Raw genomic sequence first — 14,967 nt, forward strand, 5'->3', positions numbered from 1 at the left:
CCTGGCGACGTCCTTTTGTTGGAAGCAGTGGAGTACCCTCCTGTGAGCGCAGCAGACGTCGCATCAGCCACTCTGCGTGATCCTTGCCTGTCGCGTGTGACGAAATGGGTCACAACTGGCTGGCCAGAACAAGGTGTGCCCCCAGAATATGCCGCCTATCAGGTAAGGCGCGAAGAGTTGTCTCTTCATCGTGACTGCCTTCTGTGGGGTAACAGGGTCATACTGCCAGAAGAACTGCGAGATGTCCTCGCCATACTGCATGCAAATCACCCTGGCATAACGGCCATGAAAGCTCTGGCAAGGTCATATGAGTGGTGGCCGAAGATCGATGCCCAGATTGAAGAGTTCGTGCGTCATTGCAAACCCTGTCAAGAGAACAGGCAAAGCGAACCTAAAACGCCTGTGCATTTCTGGACAAAACCCGAAAGCCCATGGAGCAGAATTCACATAGATTTTGCAGGGCCGGTTAAGGGCGTTTTCTTTCTTGTTGTCGTGGACGCGCTATCAAACTGGGCCGAGATCGAGATAATGCCATCACTTCACTCGTCAGCTGTGATCGAAAAACTGCGAAGAATGTTTGCTTCCTATGGATTGCCGGAGTTAGTTGTTTCTGATAACGGCACAGCCTTCTCGAGCAACGAAATGCAATCTTTCTTGAACAAAAATGGCGTGCGCTACATGTACACAGCGCCATACCATCCCGCAAGCAACGGAAGGGCTGAGCGCATGGTACGCGAGCTAAAGTGTGCGCTCCGAAAGCAGAGCCAGGGCACAGTGGCGTGTAAAGTTTCTCGTTTTTTATTCAAGCAGCACTCCACGCCTCACTCCGAAACCGGGAGGATGCCAGCAGAACTCATGCTGGGCAGGAGCTTCCGCTCTGTCTTGTCGAGACTGCACCCTGACGTGACAAGTCCTGGATGCACCAAACCGCCATCCTCGAGGGAGTTACTACACGGTGACCCCGTGTATGTGCGGGACTTCTCTCGTGGTCCGAAGTGGCTGGCCGCACGGATACCGCGTCGCTTGGGCCACGTCATGTACAAAGTACAGACTTCAGATGGTTCAGTACACCGACGTCATCGCAACCACGTGCGGAGAGCATGGGATGCTGTACTGATAGGTTATCATGCTAATCCCCAGCTTCAAGCTTCCAGCGACACAAACTGCACTGCAGAGATCGCCTATCCTTCCAGCGACACAAACTGCAGTTCAGAGATCGCCTATGCCAGAAGTTCCGCAAGCATGCCGTAGGTCTACTCGTGTACGTCGACCAGTGCTTCGTTATGGCATTGACTACTAGGTGGGAAGGGATGTGATAACAGTGACGTGATTGAATTCGCTATCTTGTGCGCATGTCTGCCGTGTTGAAACCCATCGCACGTGTGCTGATAAGCGATGCACCGTACCTTCATAAACCCTTGTTTTCTGTGCAATAAAGCAATCTTGCAAAAGCTGCTACTGCGTCCACATGTTCGAACTAACATGAAGTTCGAACTAACGAAATTCATTGAAAAAACAGCAGGAATTGAGACCGGGTTGTTGGAAAATCACTCAAAATATTTACTTGCGAAAGTAATCCGTGATCACTGTCTGTTTCTCTTCTTTGAATGCGACCGCTATAGCCTTGTTTTCCAACGTGCGAACGTGGCAGAAAGCATCCTCTGCGTCTTCCTCGAAGCTGAAGAATAGACGCGCGACACGCATAGCCTCCATTAGTTCCAAAGCTGAGGGCCGCGTGGGTGCATCATCCTCTTCGTCATCCGCACCTACATCAACGACGGGCGCTTCTCCACCAGTCACCTGCGCGATGATATCATCGTCGGTGATTGTGCCGCAGACCGCTGCACAGCGATCTGCATCGACGTAGTCGTCGAAGGTCACGTCCTCCAGCGCATCCCGCAATCCGGCAGGAATGACCACGGCCTCGCGCTCGTCGGGCTCGCAAGCTGTGCCCTCATTGGTCACACAAAATCCACTGTGGCGGAAGCAATTGGCAACAGTTGTTGCCGTGACCTGATCCCAGGAACGCACCAACATATGCAAGGCCGTGAGCAGCGTCACATCGTAGCGACACGGCACCGAACGACTTCGTAGCTCTGACGTACACGAGGCCTAGCGACTGAATGTGCGGCACACAAAGGACACGGAGACTACGCAGACACGTCAGGCACGAACCGCCATACGATGCGAAGAGCGAGCGCAATGACGACAGTGACGCCGCTGCGCTCGCGCCATCTATAGTTGAGCCTTGAAAGCTTGCAGCGGCAGTATAAAATACCACCATGCAGCGGCGCGCAGTTCGAATTATCGATAGAGGAGCCGATGCGCGCGTGAACTAACGAGTTGGTTAACCCATAGACGCCTATATATTGTGGCCGGACCATGACCATCAGTTCGAATTAACCCGAAAGTTCGAATTAATGAGGTGCGAATTAACGAGCTTTCACTGTACATGCCGCGCCAATAAAATCGGAGGCGTAGTCGAGCGTAGGGCTTGAAGAGGCCGGCATGCGCTCAATGTGGGTCTGCGTGGAAAGCTTCGCAGATAACGTCACGGAGATGGCGGGGTATCAGAAGGAGCCACTTGCGACCTTCAGAAAGGTAGTTACGACGATAAAGAAGGTCATCGCGATTGCAGAAGTGGGTAGCCTGGCGGTGAAGAGCGCGAGATGGTGAAGAGGTGGATGGATCAGAAAGGAGGCTGATGAGAGCACTGATCCAGGGATCCTTGCGCTGCTCGGATGGCATGTTGCGCAGTGCATGGGATGGAAGTGTGGGCTCAAGGGCGGATAGGCAAGCGCTGTCAGCTGAGACCGGTGAGCGAGAAAGGGCGTCAGTGTCCGTGTGTTTCCGGCCGGAACGGTAAAGAACGCGGATGTCGTACTCCTGTAGCTTAAGGGCCCAGAGAGCAAGTCGGCCAGATGGGTCCTTAAGGGTGGACAGCCAACAAAGGGCATGATGGTTAGTGACGATGTCGAAAGTTACCATATAAATAAGGGCGAAATTTCCCAAGGGCCCAAATAATGGCTAAACACTCTTTCTCTGTAACCGAGTAATTAGCCTCGGCTTTTGTCAGAGTGCGGCTCGTGTAGGTGACGACATATTCATCGAACCCCGCTTTCCGTTGCGCGAGTACGGCGCCGAGTCCGACGCCGCTGGCATCGGTGTGGACCTCAGTGGGGGCTGCAGGGTCGAAGTGACGGAGGATATGTGGCGAGGTTAGCAGGCGGTGTAATTTTGTGAAGGCGTCATCGCAGGCGGGCGACCAAGCTGAAAGTACTTAGTCGCCGCGTAGAAGGTCTGTCAGGGGTGCACTTATGGATGCGAAATTTCGAATGAACCGTTGGAAATAGGAGCATAAACCAACGAAACTTTGAAGCTCTTTTAACGTCGTTGATTTGGGAAAGTCGGCGACTGCGTGGAGCTTGGCTGGATCCGGAAGAATGCCATCTCGCGAGAAAACATGACCAAGAATGGTGAGCTGTCGGGCACCAAAACGACATTTTTTAAAGTTGAGTTGAAGTCCCGCATCAGTGAGGCATTTCAGAACGTGCTCGAGACGGCTGAGATGTGTATGGAAATCAGCGGAAAAGACGACGACGTCGTCCAGGCAGCAGAGACAGGTGTTCCATTTGAGGCCACGTAAAATATTATCCCTCATCCTCTCAAAAGTGGCTGGAGCGTTACACAGGCCGAAAGGCATCACGGTAAATTCATATAACCCGTCAAGAATCACAAATGCTGTTTTATGTCGATCAGATGGTGCCATAGGGACTTGCCAGTATCCGGAACGTAAATCCAGTGAAGAAAAGAACTTCGCTCCCTGCAAACAGTCGAGGGCGTCGTCGATGCGCGGTAACGGGTTAACGCCCTTGCGTGTTATCTTGTTCAGACGTCGGTAGTCGACGCAGAACCGAATAGAGCCATCCTTTTGCTTAACAAGAACGACCGGTGACGCCCAGGGACTGTTGGAAGGCTGCACAACGCCGCGCTTCAGCATATCAGCAACCTGGTCGTCAATTACACGGCGCTCCGAGGCGCATACCCGATAAGGGCGTTGCCGTAGAGGTGCATGACATGCCTGTATCGATCTGGTGAAAAACGGTCGACGTGCGACCCAAACCGGAAGCAGGGCTGTCAAAAGAAGCGTGGAACTTCTGCTGGAGAGTGAGCAGCTGGCTTCGTTCGGAAAAGGATGTTTCGTCGTCAATGGAGCGGTGGAAAGTGTCGAGGAGGGACTGATTGTGATGTGTTTTGTCACCTTTACTCGCTTGGGAGTGCGGAGAGTTGCGTGCATGCGCTACTCTCGATGGAGGAGAGACACGACCGGCGGCACAGCAAACGAGGATTTAATATGTACAGGGATGGTGAACTCACGCGGCACACAACACTAAAACCGAAAGTCAAAACTAAAGGCACGCAAAACTAGACATAACTCAACAAAAAATGCTTGCTCAATACAAAATACAAAACTCTGACTAAATACCAAAACGACCCAAAATTAATCTATCTCTGTCTCGGAGCCTAACTCCGTCTTAGAGTTTCTACGTCAGTCTGAGCGCTGACTCGTCAAAGTCTGACCACCTTGGTCCCGGCCTAACTGCGTCGTAAACAAAACGTGATCGTCTCTTACGGATCGTCGTCTTGAAGTTCTTGTCGCACACGTGTCGGGCTCGTCGGAAGCGTTGAGAGTGCCGTAGGTGCCGACGCCTCGCGTTGTCTCTTTTGTCGGCAGTGAGCTCGTCGGCTCGTCGGTGATGAGCTCGTCAGCGATGGCGTTCGGCGTTGCTTAGGCCCACCTGGATAGGCCTAGCGTCTGGATGCGTCGCTACCTCTTTATGAGTGCCGACGTGGCGTCCCGTGGAGAATCGAACGTGCCGGTCTGCCGTAGAAGGGGGATCCTCTCTGGGGTGCCCGGTCCTGCCGTGAGAGGCTGCAGCCAGTCCAGGAGCCTCGCTCGAACTTGCCGAGGTCGACGGCCACGCCTTGGACGGCCAACGTCACGAACTCAACCAGACCCCCAAGTCTCCCGTCGCCAGAGCGAAGCTGGCGATGCGACCTTCCTGGCCCGGAGCCACGTCGATAATCCCCCGATCACGCCTCGGCTCACGCGCCTCGAGAGCTCGTGCCGTTCCGAACACTGTGCTTCACGTGCTCTTCTTCTTTTTCGCGCCGCAGGCGGCCTCTTACATATGACACTGATCAACCGCAGGGTCACAAGTAAGTGCGCTAAGGCCCGTAGAAGTAGAAGCGGCAGGAGCGTCAAAGATGCAAAAGGTGTCCACGCGTCTATCTGATGCGTCTGAGGCATATAATAAATGAACCAATGTAAATTGTCTTAAGCAATTGTTTTTATTGCACACACTCAACGTAAAGAATTGAGAATGCCTTAAAGGCTTAAAGAATTAATTTTATAGCACACACACACACACCCTGTATCAGCCTCTCGGCCGCAAATATCACCCCGTGACCGCGAAGCACTTTCTCAGTTTCATGGGAGGAACACTGCAAGCCCCAGAATAGTTTGCCCTCATTTTGCAAAGCACTTCCTCCAGAACGACGTAGTTCAGACGTAGTTCTAACGAAGGCCAAATTTGATCCTTAAGATGGATTTCAAAAGGTCCATCTTCATCTTATTACGAAGTTCCGTTTTAGTCAAGGTTACATGAGGAAAGACTCTCTCCGCTTTGCCAAACCATTCGGGAATCAATGGATCATAGCGATCGGATAGATGGATGGATTCTATGAGCACCCCCCTTGAAACGGGGTAGTGGGTTGCGCCACCAAGCGGCCAACTCATCAACACCGCCATCTCACGGCATGAGGAGCAGTTCGCTAACCTACATTTCGCTAGGAGACGTGCCAGTACCTCATAGATAAATTTAGGAGGTCGTGGACGTGCCGAATGGTGTCGCTCGTTTGTTTAAAAGACACTGAGCTTAGAACTCATAACTCGATCGAGCCCTTAGCCGAAAATCGCCAGAAATTCGCCGAGTCGCCATTCATAATTTTTGGTCGCCACGGGCCTCTCAAATTCGCCAATTGCGAAAAGTAGCCACCAGTGGCAACCCTGGGCTAGAGTGAGCGCACGTGTGCGTGCGTGCGAGCGTGAGGCGGGCCTGCATCCCTCGACCCAACGATCTTGCCGCCGCGGGCGTGACCTTTCCCTTCATTCAAAACTGATCCCGCCGCTTGCTGCAGCTGGCCTAGCCCGCCAAGCCGGCACTCTCTTTTATTGCGATAGCACTTATATGGACACTTCAACCGGATTTCTGCCGTCGGCGTCGCCGTCAGGTTCCCTATAGATAAAATCTTCGCCGCGCGCCGTATGCCCGAGCGGAAGCGTGCGGGGACGCGTGCTATCACGGAGAGCGAACGCACTCAATCTCCCACGCGCAAGCAAGGAAGCGGGAAACCAGCGCCGGAGGGAGCTGGGGGGGGGGGGGGGGGGAGCGCACTTCTACTCTGCCAGCAACCGCGCTCGTCACTCGCTCGTACCGTCGCTTATCTCCACACGGCTCTGACCTTTATGCGCCGTGCATTCGCCGCTCAGTTTCCGTTGAAGCGATAGACCGCATGTACCTTCGCCCGCTGCTTGCTGCCAGCGTTTTGACAGTCGTTGTCTGCAGTCATTCAGTGTGATCTATTCATGTTTGTTTGTGCGCGCTCACACCACGCTTGTTCATTCAGTTAGTAATAGCAGGGCCACATTTTCCAACGCACGCTACACATGCAATGCTGCCCGGATCGGCAGTGCAGCGCTACAGGTGTGTCCCCTCGCACGCGCTGCCCACGGGAAGCGCTTCTCATGAACACCACCGTTTCACAGGCGCCTTCTCGTGGTCATCGAGTCTCTCTTTATGACGGTCTACTTACGGCGCAGCACACCTGCTTACTTAATCAGCTCATGTTTACTACAATTCATATTGATACCAAAGCCGCTCACCTTACTTCGTATGGCATTGCTGTGTTGCTATCGCATTCATTGCTTCGCCCTTAGGGCGATACTGTTACATTTTTTCCTGTTAAAGTTGCCGAAGGGGGAAAAAAAAAAGCATTTTTTTTTGCAGCGCGCTGGCAGCGCCACTTTTCAGTCACTTTTTGGTTATAGTGCTTCGACAAAGAAACGCAAGATTCTTCAGTTCGCTTTGAAGATAAGCCCGCGCGGGCGCACACATTTTCCACATCGCAGATCGCTTTCAAGATACGGCGGCTGCTGCCGAAGTAAACGCCTCCCTTTCTCGCCTCCCCCGCCGTGCCTAGCGCGGAAGCTCGCTTCCGTCCCCCCTTCTCCCTCGCGCGCGCGAGATTGAGTCGGCTGACCCCCGCAAACTTTCACTGGCACACACGGGAGCGACTAAATCCCCACCAGAACACACCAGTAGTCTGTCGCGAGATCTCGTCTTGTGCGGTTCTCTAGATTTGCGAGGCGGAGATGTCCCTAGTGAAGTCACGTGACTACGTGCTGCGCTCGCCTTCTTATCGCCTCCCCCTCCTCGGACGTGCGTGCGCCAGATTTCAACGTGTGTGCACGCAGGAGATGAACGTGGGCGCAAGGTTTACACTTGCAGCTTATTCTGAAGAGAAATGAAACTATGTTTCATTTATTCATGAGAAATCAAAGTTAGTACGTGTTACGACGGGGTAAGTGCTATGACCAGTCACCTATAGCTGAGGCCAGCTATAGGCGACTGGTCATGGCCGTCTGGTGTTGAGCGATCAGGCCGTGACGAGACGCTCCCTCGACTCATTCTTAACGCCTTTTATGCGGTCCCCCCTACCCCCCCCCGTTCATTCGTAAAATCATTTTCTGTTACGTTAGTCACTGTCGCACTCTTCAAGATTCACCTGATGTTTAACGGCGTGGCGGTGCCTAGCATTCCTATATTTGTTTCTGTGTGAACTTCGAGGCAATTCCACTACCTGCCCTCCCAGCTGTTTATTGTGGCGGTTTCTTAGCTTCCCTGGCCCAGCACACCCGTCCTTGACATATCTTGCCGTGCGCAAATCAGCGTTCTGTAGGTCGTTTGATCTTGTCAATGCTCAACACATTTAGCAAATGTAATGCTATCTATTCCGCAAGGCAGTTGCTAAACTTATGGTGGTGCAGTTTATTTTGCAATCAGCATGCCATCGGCACTGCTAGCAGGATGACCTGAACGAGTATTGTAAAAATTTTTCACGTCTGAGAAAACTCGATCTCGGTTTCGTTTGTGCCTTTGCATATTCTGCATCTCATAGCAGCACACACTGCGCGACTTATCGATTCCCAAGTTCAAATAAAGTCAGCCTATAACCTGCGTTGACAAACGCGCTGACGATCTACAGGTGCATTGCAAGAGCCGATTTACTTTTTCGACGTGCCACGCGGACTTCCCGTAGCTCTAACCGGCAACAGCTCACTGGTAAAAAAAAAAAAAAAGCGGAAAGATCACGTTTCTAACGTGACCTTTTGGAATCATGAGGTTAGTGGGCGCACAGATGTGAACGAACAGATTGCGCAATTTGCGAACACACACGGAGCCTGAAGCTTTACCGCGGAGTGACCTAAATTTCTTGTCAAATAAACACACACACAGGTTAATGCGAATAACCGATTCCTTATCGCGCACAATCGACCACTTACATACACAAAAAGGGTCAACAATCGTCGCCACCAAGACGATTCATCCAAATAATCGCATATGCCCCACAAGACATAAGGCATCGCCGAAGATGAAGTTGTTAATTGACAGTCTTAACAATCTACCCGTGAATTCATGTGAGCGCTCGCGAGATAACGCAATCCTGGCTAAAACAAACAAACACAGAAAATATTATAAGCAGAACAATGCGCATAGGCGGGTCCATCATTAATCATATGGGCAGCAGCGAAAAAAATATGCACAGCGAGTTTCACTTCGCCTGTTCAACTGGTCGACTTGACTACGGAATTTCGGCCTCCATTCTGGGTACATGGAAGAGCTAATTTTAGGGAGCAGCCCAGAGTTGCCAGCACGATGTTTTCTATACCGCTAACCTTGGGCGATGTTGTGGTCGGTATTTAGTCTCGCGCGGCACACACACCGTACGGCGCGCGGCAACGATGTTGTCGTGTTTGGACTTTACACGGAACCTCAAAGCGACGTCCACGGTGACGGCACAAATTCACTTCACAATAAAATGTGCTTCTGCGCGGTTACTACTCCGACGGAGACAGCGAATTCACACTCCCTACCGGCAGCTTCTCCACGTTACCGCGAATTCATCTCGAAGGCCATGCTTTTGTGCGCGGCAATTGGCAACAGCTGTACGAGCAGGAAATACGTCATGGTGGCCATGTTGTAAGTTCACTATCACTGGCGACTGTCGTCCGGGCGTCGCAACTCGAGAATCGAACGTCTGCGCACATGAGATTTTGCCGAATTTGTGCCTGTGCGTGTAGAAGACGAAAATAGTACGCACTAAGAGTTTGGTGGGCAATGAGCGACTACGGCTTAAGCGGTCAGCCAATACATGGGGTTCAATGGGGGCTGGGTGTTGGAATCTTCGCGACTATGCTTAAACCGCAATTACGCATTAAGCGGGTACGTATTAACGAGGTTTGACTGTACTATCCTCACTTCCTATATTAATCGATGCTTCGCCTTTTGGGCAAAACTGGGACTTTTTTGTCCATCGCAACTTTAGTGTATTGGGAGTAAATCTTGAGCGATAGTACATACCGTAAGCGTTTTTTTTTCCGAATTTTTGTGCCGTACCTGCTTATAACGAAATCCTCTATAACGAAGTTTTTCGGGAATTTGTCAATTTAGTTATATCCAGGTTTAACTGTAGTTACAGCTCAAGGTGTTCAGCTAGAAGAAGATGAGGCAATGGAACATATAAGAACAATGATGACAGAAAAATTTAAAGAATGAAACGTAGCATGTGCTCAATCAGGTCAGGAACGATAGACTGGTTAGTGCAGTGGCTCCACTTGAACAACGCGAGTGGGAAAGGGCAAAGAGGGTTCCTAGTAGCACGTCGACAGGTCCTGATGGCATCCCAATTATGTTAATAAAGACATTTGGCCCAAAATCTAAGAAAGCATTAAGAGAGGCAGTGAGCAAAATGATAATGGACGGTAAAGCCCCCCGACAGGTGGAGACTGAGCAGGATGAGCATGATATATAAGGGGAAGGGGGACAAAGCCGACATAAACAACTAGCTTCCCATAACAGTGATGTCAGTGATTTACAGGGTGGTGATGCAGATTATAAAGGACAGACTGCAGGCATGGGTGGAGGGCGAGGAGGTGCTGGGGGAACTACAAAATGGGTTCCGAAAACAAAGAAGGTTAGAAGGTAATCTGTTCTCATTGACGCAGTGTATTAAAATAGCAGAAAAGGAACACAGGCCCCTATGGCTCGCATTTCTGGATATCAAGGGAGCTTATGACAGTGTAATCCAAAAGGATTTGTGGGACATACTGGGCACTCTAGATGTGGAAGATGGAGTAAGTAATCTTTTAAAAGATATCTATAAAAGTAACAAGGTGCTTATAAAATGGGAAAACAAGGTATCTGGGCCTATAGAGATACAGCAGGGGCTTAGGCAGGGGTGCCCTCTGTCACCTTCGTTGTTCATGCTGTATTTACAAGGATTGCAGAAAACTTAAAGAGGAGTGGACTTGGCTTCAACCTTTCCTTTTTCAAGCAAGGAGAATGGATTAAACAGTCATTACCAGGACTGATGTATGTGGATGACATTGTACTCATGGCTGACAGCAAGGAAGGTTTGCAGGGATTAATGGACATCTGTGGTAAAAAGGGAGGTAGCTAGGTTTCAAGTTTAGTAAAGAAAAATTGGCAGTCATGATTTTTAATGATAATCAGGGTAGCGAGCATAGGATACAGGAGAATACACTGGAGGCAGTGGATTGTACAAATATCTTGGCGTGTGGATAAGCAATGGGGCTGAGTACCTAACAGAACATGAAAAATATGTAATGAGTAAAGGTAGCAGGAATGCAGCAGTGATGAAAAATAGGGCACTGTGGAATTACAATAGGTACGAAGTGGTGAGAGGGATTTGGAAAGGCGTGATGGTCCCTAGTTTGACTTTCGGCAATGCGGTCCTGTGCATGAGATCAGAGGTTTGAGCAAGGTTGGAACAGCGAGGGCAGGGGTAGGTAGGCTTGCTTTGGGAGCACACGGAAATACATCAAATCAGGGGGTACAGGGTGACATGGGATGGACGTCATTCGAGGGCAGAGAAGCTAGCAGCAAGATAGAACTTGAGGTGCGATTGAGAGAAATGACAGAAAAGCGGTGGGCAAGGAGAGTTTTCAGTTATTTGTACATGAGGAATGTTGACACAAAATGGAGGAAGCGGACCAGAAAATTGTCAATCTACGGGAGACGAATTTCCTAACTTCATCACTCCACCTAGTTTTCTGCCGTCCTCGACTGCGCTTGCCTTCTCTTGGTATCCATTCTGTAACTCGAATGGTCCACCGGTTATCCATCCTACGCATTACATGGCCTGCCCAGCTCCACTTTTTCCGCTTAATGTCAACTAGAGTATTGGTTATCCCCGTTTGTTCTCTGCTCCACACCGCTCTCTTCCAGTCTCTTAACATTATGCCTAACATTTTTCATTCCATCGCTCTTTGTGAGGTCCTTAACTTGTTCTCGAGCTTCTTTGTTAACCTCCAAGTTTCTGCCCCATATGTTAGTACAGGTATAATGCAATGATTGTACACTTTACTTTTCAACGACAGTGGTAAGCCCCCAGTCAGGATTTGGCAATGCCTGCCGTATGCACTCCAACCTAATTTTATTCTTCTGTAAATTTCTTTCTCATGATCAGGGTCTCCTGTGAATAATTGACCTAGATAAACGTACTCCTTTGCAACCTCTAGAGGCTGACTGGCGATCCTTAATTCTTGTCCCCTTGCCAGGCTATTGCACATTATCTTTGTCTTCTGCATGTTAATCTTTAACTCCTATCTTACACTTGCTCGGTTAAGGTCCTCAATCATTAGCAGTTATTTGTCCCCATTGTTGCTGAATAGGACAATGTCATCTGCAAACCGAAGGTTGTTCAGATATTCGTCGTTGATCCTAAATCCCAAGCCTTCCCAGTTTAAGAACTTGAATACTTCTTCTAAGCGTGCAGTTAATAGCATTGGAGATATTGATGGACAGGTTTATTGTATTCTGCAGATTTCTCTATTACCTGGTTGATGACATGGATATGATCCATCATAGAATATCCCTTCCTGAAGCCAGCCTGTTCTCTTGGTTGGCTAAAATCAAGTGCTGCCCTGTTTCTAACGGAAATTATCATGGTGAATATTTTATACAATAGTACTGATAGCAAGCTAATGGGTCTGTAATTATTCAATTATTTAACGTCTCCCGTCTTATGGATTCGTACAATGTTGGCGTTCTTCCAGCTCTCTGGTACACTTGAAGTCGTGAGGCATTGCGTATAAAGGGCTGCAAGCTTTTCGAGCATGATATCTCCTCCACCGTTTATTAAATCGACTGTTATTCCATCTTCTCCAGCACCTTTTCCCCTGGGCACGTCTTGCAAGGCCCTTCTAACTTCATCGCTAGTTATAGAAGGAGCTTCTGTATCCTGTTCATCACTACTTCGAATGAAAGTAGCTTGGCTGCTCTGGGCACTGTACAGGGGCCGTATTCTGAAACGTTCCACTTCGGCGAAATTTCTTTTTCGCTTTCAGGCGCGCGATGATTGGCTGTTTTAGCAAAATTGGATAAGCCGATTAGCTGGTTGTGCCCGACGTCATTCAGTTTTGCTCAACCAGCCAATCAGCGCGCACCTGAAAGCGAAAAAAGAAATTTCGCTGAAGTGGAACGTTTCAGAATACGGCCCCAGGTCAGTATAGAATTCTTCCGCTGCTTTTACTAAGTTATTATAATTGCTTATAATATTACCCTGCTTATCTTTCAGTGCATACATCTTGCCTTGTCCCATGCCAAGTTTTCTTCTCACCGATTTCATGATGCATCCATATTTTACTGCTTCCTCAATTTTTTCCATGTTATAATTTCGGATATCCCTTACTTTCTTCTTGTTGATCAGTTTTGACAGTTCAGCGAATTCTATCTTTTTGAGTTGGACATTTCCATCTTCTGTCGTTTCTTTATTAGGTCATTTGTTTCTTGTGAGAGCTTACCTACTGGTTGCCTTGGTGCCTTACCTCCCACTTCAATTGCTGTTTCTGAGATCAGCCTAGTTACGGTTTCCACGACCTCTATGTTGTCTTCATCTTCCTGTTCTTGTTTGCGAGCACCAGCTTGAATTGGTCTGCTTTTACCTTTACTGTGTCTAGGTTGGCCTGTTTCTTGTTAACTAATTTTACTTTTTCTCTTTTCAAATTGAGAGAAATCCTAGACCTCACTACCCTATGGTCACTGCACATTACCCTACCTAACACAACTACATCCTGCACTATGCTGGGATCGACACAGCGTATGAAATCTATTTCATTCTTTGTTTCTCCATTAGGGCTTTTTCAGGTCCACTTCCCGTTGCTGCGCTTCCTGAAGAAGGTATTCATTACGTTTATCGGAGCTTAAATCACTCAAATCGAGCCCAGTATTGCGAGCCAATGTGTTATCAGTGTCGTCAACAAGGTCCATTGCGACGAGAGTTGACAATCATAACATTTGCAATTTGGCGCACGCTTTTCCTTACACTTTTGCACTGCCGTCGGCTCTGTCTTGGCTCTGTTTCTGGCCGTGCATCTGCGTTTTCCGCAAAAAAGCTGTAGCATTGTCTATGGGCGTCATTTTACTCATCAGTGGCACAACGTCCCTATGAGACCGTGACGTCACCACTTCTCGCTCGGGAGGCGGGCGACTTGAATGGCCCTAGAGGTACGCGGACGCTTCAGACGCAATTTTCTCATAAATTAAGTCTTTTCTTGGCACGAAACAACCGTTTTGAGGTTTCTGTGATTGTATTTTAACATTACACGTTGACTTAATACAGTGGAATCTCGATGATACGATCACGGCTAATACGAATTTCCGGATGATAAGAATTTTTCTGAGGTCCCGGCCGAGCCCCATTACTTTGCAATGTGCTAGAGAACGGTTGTTACGAATCGATTTTCGACCCGCGTTGGTTGATACGAATAAACGCCGCCGCACCGATGGCCGCGAAAGAGAATAGCCTGCAGTCACGCGAGTTTTCCCTTTCTCTTTTGGTGCGGAGGCGCGGACGCGGCGTCGGACAGCGCAGAAGCCGCGACTAGGCGCGAGGAGTTTGAAGCGGTGCGCTTTTGTTGCTTTTGTGCTTTTCTTTTTGTCTCTTCGCTCGCTGCGGCGGCCACGCTGCCCCACGCGCAGCCGCCGCAGCAAGCGAAGGTTCGTGTGGTCTATCGTTTCAACGGAAACTGAGCGGCGTAAGCATACAAAGGTCAGAGCCGTGTGGAGATCGCTTTCAAGATACGGTGCGCGCGACAACACCAACAGCCAGCACAGGCACAAAGTACAAGAACGCATTTGTTGGCAGAGTAGGAGCCCCCCCACTCCCTCCCTCCCGCGCTACCTTCCCGCTTTGCTCCTTTCGCGTGGGGAGATTGCGTCGCCAGTTACCCTTGCGCTCGGTTGCAATTGCAAGATACGCATTTGGCGCCGCAGCACAGCGTCGCCCCCCCCCCCCCCCTCCCTGCCTCCCATGAGCCTTTCGCGCAACGGAAGTCGCGTTTGCTGTCCGCTGTGCGTTCGCTGTCCGTGAAGGCGCGCGTCGTCCCCCGCGCGCTTTCACTTGCACATACGGCGCGCGGTGACGACTTTATCGCCCTTGGTCTCCACGTCTTATGCTCCTCCTCCGCATCGCCCTCGTTGATCTCCTCTCCCATCGGTGGGCACACCTCGTGCTCGCTACCGCCCTTGTCGGCGAGATTTTCCCGCGGAAGCCGCAATTTCGTCTCACGCGGCTGCACTGTAAGCGGTATGCGTATACATG

General features: G+C 50.0%; 1 protein-coding gene across 1 annotated transcript in view; it reads left to right on the top strand.

Annotated features, from left to right (window-relative positions):
* The window catches only part of LOC125944183 (uncharacterized), a 321,505-nt gene that overhangs the window by 92,858 nt on the left and 213,680 nt on the right, over positions 1 to 14,967 (top strand). The window lies entirely within an intron of this gene.

Source organism: Dermacentor silvarum, chromosome 3, assembly GCF_013339745.2.
Source record: "Dermacentor silvarum isolate Dsil-2018 chromosome 3, BIME_Dsil_1.4, whole genome shotgun sequence".
NCBI classification, from domain to species: domain Eukaryota; kingdom Metazoa; phylum Arthropoda; class Arachnida; order Ixodida; family Ixodidae; genus Dermacentor; species Dermacentor silvarum.